The sequence below is a fragment of the Amblyomma mixtum genome, chromosome 8 (genome assembly GCF_055824585.1).
Source record: "Amblyomma mixtum isolate Tamu chromosome 8, ASM5582458v1, whole genome shotgun sequence".
In the NCBI taxonomy this organism is placed as follows: Eukaryota; Metazoa; Arthropoda; class Arachnida; order Ixodida; family Ixodidae; genus Amblyomma; species Amblyomma mixtum.
Genome location: NC_143019.1, coordinates 128,832,891 through 128,839,659, shown reverse-complemented (window position 1 = coordinate 128,839,659; position 6,769 = coordinate 128,832,891). Strand labels below are relative to the sequence as shown.

The 6,769-nt window shown below is 48.8% G+C and overlaps 1 pseudogene; it reads right to left on the bottom strand.

Annotated features, from left to right (window-relative positions):
* Positions 1-1,318: 1,318 nt before the first annotated feature.
* Positions 1,319-5,153, bottom strand: LOC149334392 (uncharacterized; annotated as a pseudogene).
* Between the last annotated feature and the right edge of the window lie 1,616 nt (positions 5,154-6,769).

Below are 6,769 nucleotides of genomic sequence, written 5' to 3'. Positions count from 1 at the left end.
GGGCACAATACAGTGTTAGTAAGAATTTTGATGAGGAGGCGCTCGTCAGCGCGATCCAGACCCTTACAAGGGGCCGGGTAGCGCCGGTGCTCCTCCTTGTAGTAATCGGTGATTTGTTTGAATGTAATGGCCAGATTGTGGACGTGCCGGCCCACACCACGGGGTGTTGTACACGGCCGCAGTCATGCACAACACAAACACCGTTAACAGGCTGACTTTCAAAGCCTACAGCGCAACACACGTGGAGGAGATTGTCATTGTTCTGGCTCTCACTCATGCCAAGTCGAAACACATCATCACCGACTCGCGATGGGCCTGTCGGAACTATGAGCTGGGCTGGGCTACCCCGCTAGCCTGGGGCATACTGCCTTATAGCTGCCGATGCGAAGGTCCAACACCACGTAACCTGATTTGAGTCCCTGGTCACCAGGGACTCCAGGGAAACGAACAGGTCGCGTATGTCTGGGCTCCGTTCTTCGTCCTCGTCTGTTTGTGCGCTTTAAGTTCTTGGAATGGCTCACCAGCGCGCCAAAACAACCCCTTTGTTAACTGATTATAGAGCATTTTAAGCTAACACAACGTATGTGAAAAGCATGCACGCGAAAACGACAATTACGAAGTCAAAACTCTAACCTATTTTGCAGCTGCAGACGAGACACATGTGTCCTGCTCCCCTTCAATAAATCTTTACCAGATAGGTTAACTATGCTTAACGTAGCAGCATTTTGCACCAACTTGCACGAATTGAAACATCACCTGCAGTCTGCTATGCGCAGTTTGCATGTGCGAGAATCAGCTTCATATTTATATACGCTGACATCGATACGAACGCTTCCCTTTTTTTTTTGGCAGCATGTATGCTACCGCAGCGTGTCATCTCTATTTATTTGCAACACGTCCATTCTACGCGCCTTCTGTCTTCTTCGAGCCGTATATCCTTTAGTTTCACAAAAACATATTTTACTTTATACGAAACAGATTAGCACATCCCAACGCAATGCATGTTAGAGTAGGAAAGTATGTTTGTGCATACACGTTTCAAGAATTGATTTTCGCTGCGTAACGACCGCCAAGCGTGTCAGACGTTCTTTCGCAATGTCCACTGGCTGACAGCGCATCAAGTGGTCCAGGAAAATGGTATAAAATGTATTGGTTTTAATGATGCAATAAAGAGTTGGTAGTAGTCAGCGCCCGTCTGGCGCTTCGTGTTTCTTCTATCTTGTCTTCGTTACATGGAGCTGTCTTAACCGGTTTCGTAGAAAATATGAACCAACTGGCCGACCCCAGAATACTCTCACAACATATTTTAGCTCCGTACTCATTTCATCTGCTGTTGCACGATAAACATGCTAGAATTCAACCAGCAGTTCACCGTGGTAGAGATGACATCCGCGCGAGCAGTCAGCAGCGGATCGTTAACCGCCGTTAGGGTGTCCCGGGCGCTCTTGGGACTTGCAGCAGCAGAAAGCCGTAGACATGAATGCGGTGCAGATGAGGCAGCTTTCTTTTCAGAAAGCTCCACGATCACCTCAGGAACTGCAGCCGGTGCTTCCGGTGGACACGCCTGATGCTCGGCATCCTTTGTGTCCTCTGCCTGCAAGGGACAGAATTCGAAGGAGCCCTGTTCGGGCAGTAGTAATGCTATATTAGAGCCCGTAATCCACACGTTGTGACACGTAAAGTCTGTTTGCCTAAGCAATGTCTTTCGAGCTGAAAGAGAGCGCGTGCTCATTTTCAACAGATGTGCGCTGCCGTTACCGTAGTGTCCGCTGGCAGTCGCTTTGAATTACCGCTTGCCTCCGGCTACGGCGACCGCCTTTTTTTTAGTAATCATTGCCCTCTCGGAGCACAGCACCTTGCCACTCGACCACTTCGTTCGTGCGATGTGCTACTCCACGTCCTCTCCACTTGTGCGCTTAAATTACGGCCACAGCTTCGGCGAATTTTAAACGGATCGAGCATTGGCCGAGAAATGTCAGGCAGATAGGATCCAAGTGGGAATGTATTATCGGGGACAAAAGTGGTATACTGCACGTGGCAGGAGCCGGAGCAACGGAAAACTTCGGCATTTTGGCGAGCTAAAGTACGAAATATTGAAACAAGCCAAGCGATATGCCTGCTGATAATAAAGGTCATGCACTGGCTGTCCCGATCCCACATGCCGCCTGTAGATGGCACTTCAACGCAGCTTTTCGTTGTTCCGTCTCCCGTCGCGTGGAGTATACTACTTTTGTCCCCGATAGGACCTTTCGGCTTACTATGCATGCCAGTACCAATTAAAGGAGAGCTCATTTCAATTTGGTATTGAAAATTCTATGCGATAAGTTTTGTATGAACAATTAATGACGGTTAAGCTTCGCCTTTAGGAGTGGAACGCGACAGCGTGTTGTAGCGCTGCCAGGGAGTCCATAGAACGCCACCGCCCATTCGGTTCTACGCCTCGCTCGTCGGTAAATTGGTTTTTGAGGAAAGGAAATGTATGTGCCTCTCATATCTCGCTGGACACCTAAACCTCGCCGGAAGGGAAGGGAGGAGGATGGGAGTGAGCGAAGACACCGTATTCACTAGACGCGCCTTTGTTCATTCCAAACCATCGAGCTGGCTTGGCGGAGTGGATAGCATGCTCGTCTCGCACGCCGAAGACCGGGGTTCGATTCCCCAGCTCGACCAATTTCCTACTCGGTTTTATTTATTTATATGGCCTGTCTAGAAAAGTTATTTATGCTAATTGGATAATTAAGCAATTAACTAAGCTCAGTCCCACTTACTCGGAGCATCACTATACGATCCCCTCAATTGCTTCCATGGTTACTAGCCAAAGTACAATTGGCCCCGCTTCACATTCGCGCACTATGGCGTCACGACCGTTTCGACCAACTGAAAAGCGTGACATTTCTGTCTAGAACTGCTGCTTACAACGATGAGACATTAAATGCTTCCGCATTAAAATCTCGCTTCCGCCATTAGTTGTTACATCGTACAAGATTAAGACTCATAAAAAGAAGCCCATCTAATAATCGGGTTAAGTTTTCGTAAATAAGTTCTACGTGTTTGCAAACGTTTCGGTGTCTAGCAGGTTGCACGTTCACAGTTTGTTTTTTGCGGAAAAAAAATGGGTCCTGAAAATTCACTTGCCAGTCTCGTCTAAGTTGCTCGTGCTGAAGCTCGTGCTCAATTTCAGAGTATTTCGTTCCTAAGCTTTGTAAGAGGACTTTGCATAACTCGGGCATATTGTCTAGTAGTGTTCCTAAATGAATTAATCAGACTGGCGACTATGTTAGTGGACAGTACCTATCACAATACCAGAACCATTCCGACCTGCTACTCGCAAAACATTGTAAGGCGCACAGGCCGCAGATGTGCACGCCACCATCAAACCGAGAATCGACCTTTTGCGAGTTTACTATCGGTCCCCAGTCACACAACAAGACTTTCTTTAGAACTAGTGTGGTATCGTTAGCTCGATATTATTTGTCGCTGTGTCGAAGAAAAAGCGCCACGTGCACTTCTCCTCCATGTCATAGTTCACCAAACAAACGCAAAATGGGTTTTGGGATGGCAGAGGGGATGGCTGTTACTTAAGGGATCTGGTACAGAGTACCGGGGAGGACGACCTACTTGACTGCTTAAGCGAAGCTAATTCCTTCACTTCACATAATTTTCATACTGGTCACATTTTTTGACCCGCCATTCTTAAAAATTTTTTTTTGCATTTTGACTAGGGCCGAGCCAGTAAAGAGGTCTGTGCACTTTCTTATTAATTTTAACCTCAATCCAGAGAACTTTACGTACACTCACATCGCACAGGATACCGGCATATTTTTATGTATTGCGCCCATTGAAACGCGGTTGCGAGTGCCCTTGCCTTGCGTCCGGCCGGAGTCTTGTAGCGACCAGAACGTGTGGTGCTCAGTGAATGCCACACACCTTATTAATAACGCTGTTCTGCGGCATGGACTGTTCCTTTAGTTCCTTCCTTCAAAGCACAATCGTAATGTCGACCCAGTGTGAGTGTTCTATTATACAGAGTCGCTATTACAGGTGTAACATTAAGACTCCCCAAGGGGACAGAGTGGGTGCGAGAACATGGGCGGGCTAACAAAATCCCAGTCGAAATCATGAGGAAGAAGCGGTGTTGAGCAGTGCATATAATGGGAAGGTAATAACTGCTGGTCCTTAAGGGTAACGGAGTAGATTCCACAAGACGCCAAGCGTGGCAGGGACCGGCAAAAAGCTAGGTGGGCTGCTGAGATTAAGAATTTTGCCGGGGTACAGTAGCCGCAGCAGCAAAGCTGGCAAACGACAGGGTTATTTGGAGAGCCATAAGAGAGGTGCAGAGGCAATATAGAGAGAGGCCTTTGTCCAGCATTGGGTGTAGTCAGGATGACGATAATGATGACTTATAACCCAGAGGCATGTATGCACTCAATGGGTTGAGCGACAGTCGCTGTTTGGGGTGAATGGGCGGAAACTTCGCAGAGGAAACACGCTCATGAGTCGACCTATACTGACTAGCGGCATCACAATCATTGCTAGTGGGCCTCTTACAGTTTGCTTCCTTCAGTGGCTAGGCACTGTTTTAGTGCTTTGCTGTGAGCCTGGGAAATTTCACTGCCAGTAAGCGCTGACATTTTTCTGCCAGCCCCGAAGTTTGCGCGCGCGGCTGAGGGTTCCTCAGCACAACAACGCCCTCGGTGCGATGCCCGATTTCTGCTGACGCGCAGCCTTAAAGCTGTCGCATTAACAGTGCGCTGCGCACGTACCCGAGGTCCTACGACAGCGGACGAATTGAGCAGAGCCTGCGGAGACGTGGGTAGTGAGGCTTCTGGCCCAGCGCACGAGCCCTCCTGCTTCATCGACGCCTCCTGTCCAGTACCAGGAGAAGCAGCTGAAGAGGCCACAGACGGTTCCTTGGCTGAGTGTGCACGGACTTTCTTCTCCTTTCGTCTATGGCGTCGGCTTTTGCGTCCGCTCTTTGATCTGGAGTCCTGCGCCGGCGGAGTCTCAGTTTGCGGGGCCGGGTGCTGAGCTAGGCTGGTCCAAACGCCGGCCGCCGCTGTGTCCGTGCCGCCTTCGTTGACTCCTCCTTCCACCGGGACTGCCGTGGCAACCTGCTCGTCATCCGTAGGCTTCGTTGGTTACGGCGACAACATAATATGGGCGCCTCTGAATCCTCTCGATTCGGTAAACAAGAGCTGAAATATTGTTGTTGTTGTCCTCTAGAAAATGGCGCATACCCACTGCGGGGGATTGGCCAAGACACAGGCGGCAACTGATAGGTGTACAAAATGTTAAACAAGAAAATAATGGTGGGGAAAAATAAAATAATCATGATAATAATAGCAATTAGGAAATAAATGAAAGGATCTCAGATGAGTAATTGAAATAGGCTAAACAAATACTGTTTGATCGGTGACTGAACTAGAGAACGGGGCTAAATATTCCACGTTTCAGAAAGCTTTGATTCCAGAGAAATAATGATCATGAGAAAGAGCACAGCTTAAGACGGCAGCCGTTTAGTGTCTGTAAGGAAGTTTTGCATGGCGGAGAGCACATTCCAGTTGCTGTGCCCAAGGGAGGAAGCCCCAAGAGACAGAGCAACCCCAGCTGACAGACTTAAACCAAGCTGTCGCAACGGAAGCTCCAGCAGGCGGCTCCGTAAAGAGGAGAAACGGCGGCAGGTCAACAAGAAATGATCAATCGTTTCGGGTTCTCCGCAGAACGGGCACAATGGGGAGACCGCCAGACCAGATCTATAAAGGTAGAAGTTTAAAAGAGGCACGCGACAACGTAGACGCGTGAAGGAAACCTCAAGCTTGCGTGATCGCCATCCTTTACTGCACCACGGGTAAAGGAGATGCCGGAATTCGGGAGAGGAGGTCAGAGCTGATGCTGCGAATTCTTTCAAGAGCAGATACCTGCGAAACCTGGCCGCGGTAATATATGCGCTGGGTGGAAGCACAGAAACGACTGGGCCTTGAAGAGATGCCTTCGCCAGGGTATCAGCAACCTCATTCAAATGGATTCCTCTGTGCCCAGGCACCCAGACCAACCGTAATGAACACACGTGGGGTGGAACCAAGCATTTGAGAAACCGAAGTGCCTGAGATGTTGTAGGCGCGGTGAGAGAGGAACACAATGATAATGAATCTGTCATAATTATGACAGAAGACAAGGAGCTGTTTAATTTGCGCAACGCTAAGACTACTGCTAGAAATTCGGCCAAATAAATAGGGGTGTAATCGGGAAGGCGGAGTGAGAATGACCAGTCAAGGGAGATGGAGAAAATGCCAACACCGGCCTTTTCTTCACACTGTGAGGCGTCTGTCGCTATGACCACATGAGATTTAAAGCACAGCAGGTAATCCTGCAATAAACCGCTGAGCAAATGAAAAGGCATTAACTTTGCATGTTTTGGAAAGATGTCATCGAAGACAATCTGAATAGATGAGTTGGCGCATACCGGACGGATGTCCGAAATGCGGACGTTTAAGGGGTCCAGGAGGGACTGCACCAAACATATCTGAGGGGTACGGAAACGAGACCAGGTTTCGTTGAAAAATAGCCTAGGCTGACGAAGGAAGATCAAATTGGAGGCATGGAGCGCAGAATCGCACATTCTTACGAACGTTTTCACCGTTAAGAGCCGAAATCTAGAAATCAATGATGGAGTACGCGCTTCCAGGTACAAAACGGAATTCGCCACAAATTTTGGAAGGCCCAAACAAAGGCGCAACGCCTCCCGCTCCAAGAGAATCAAGGGGCGAAG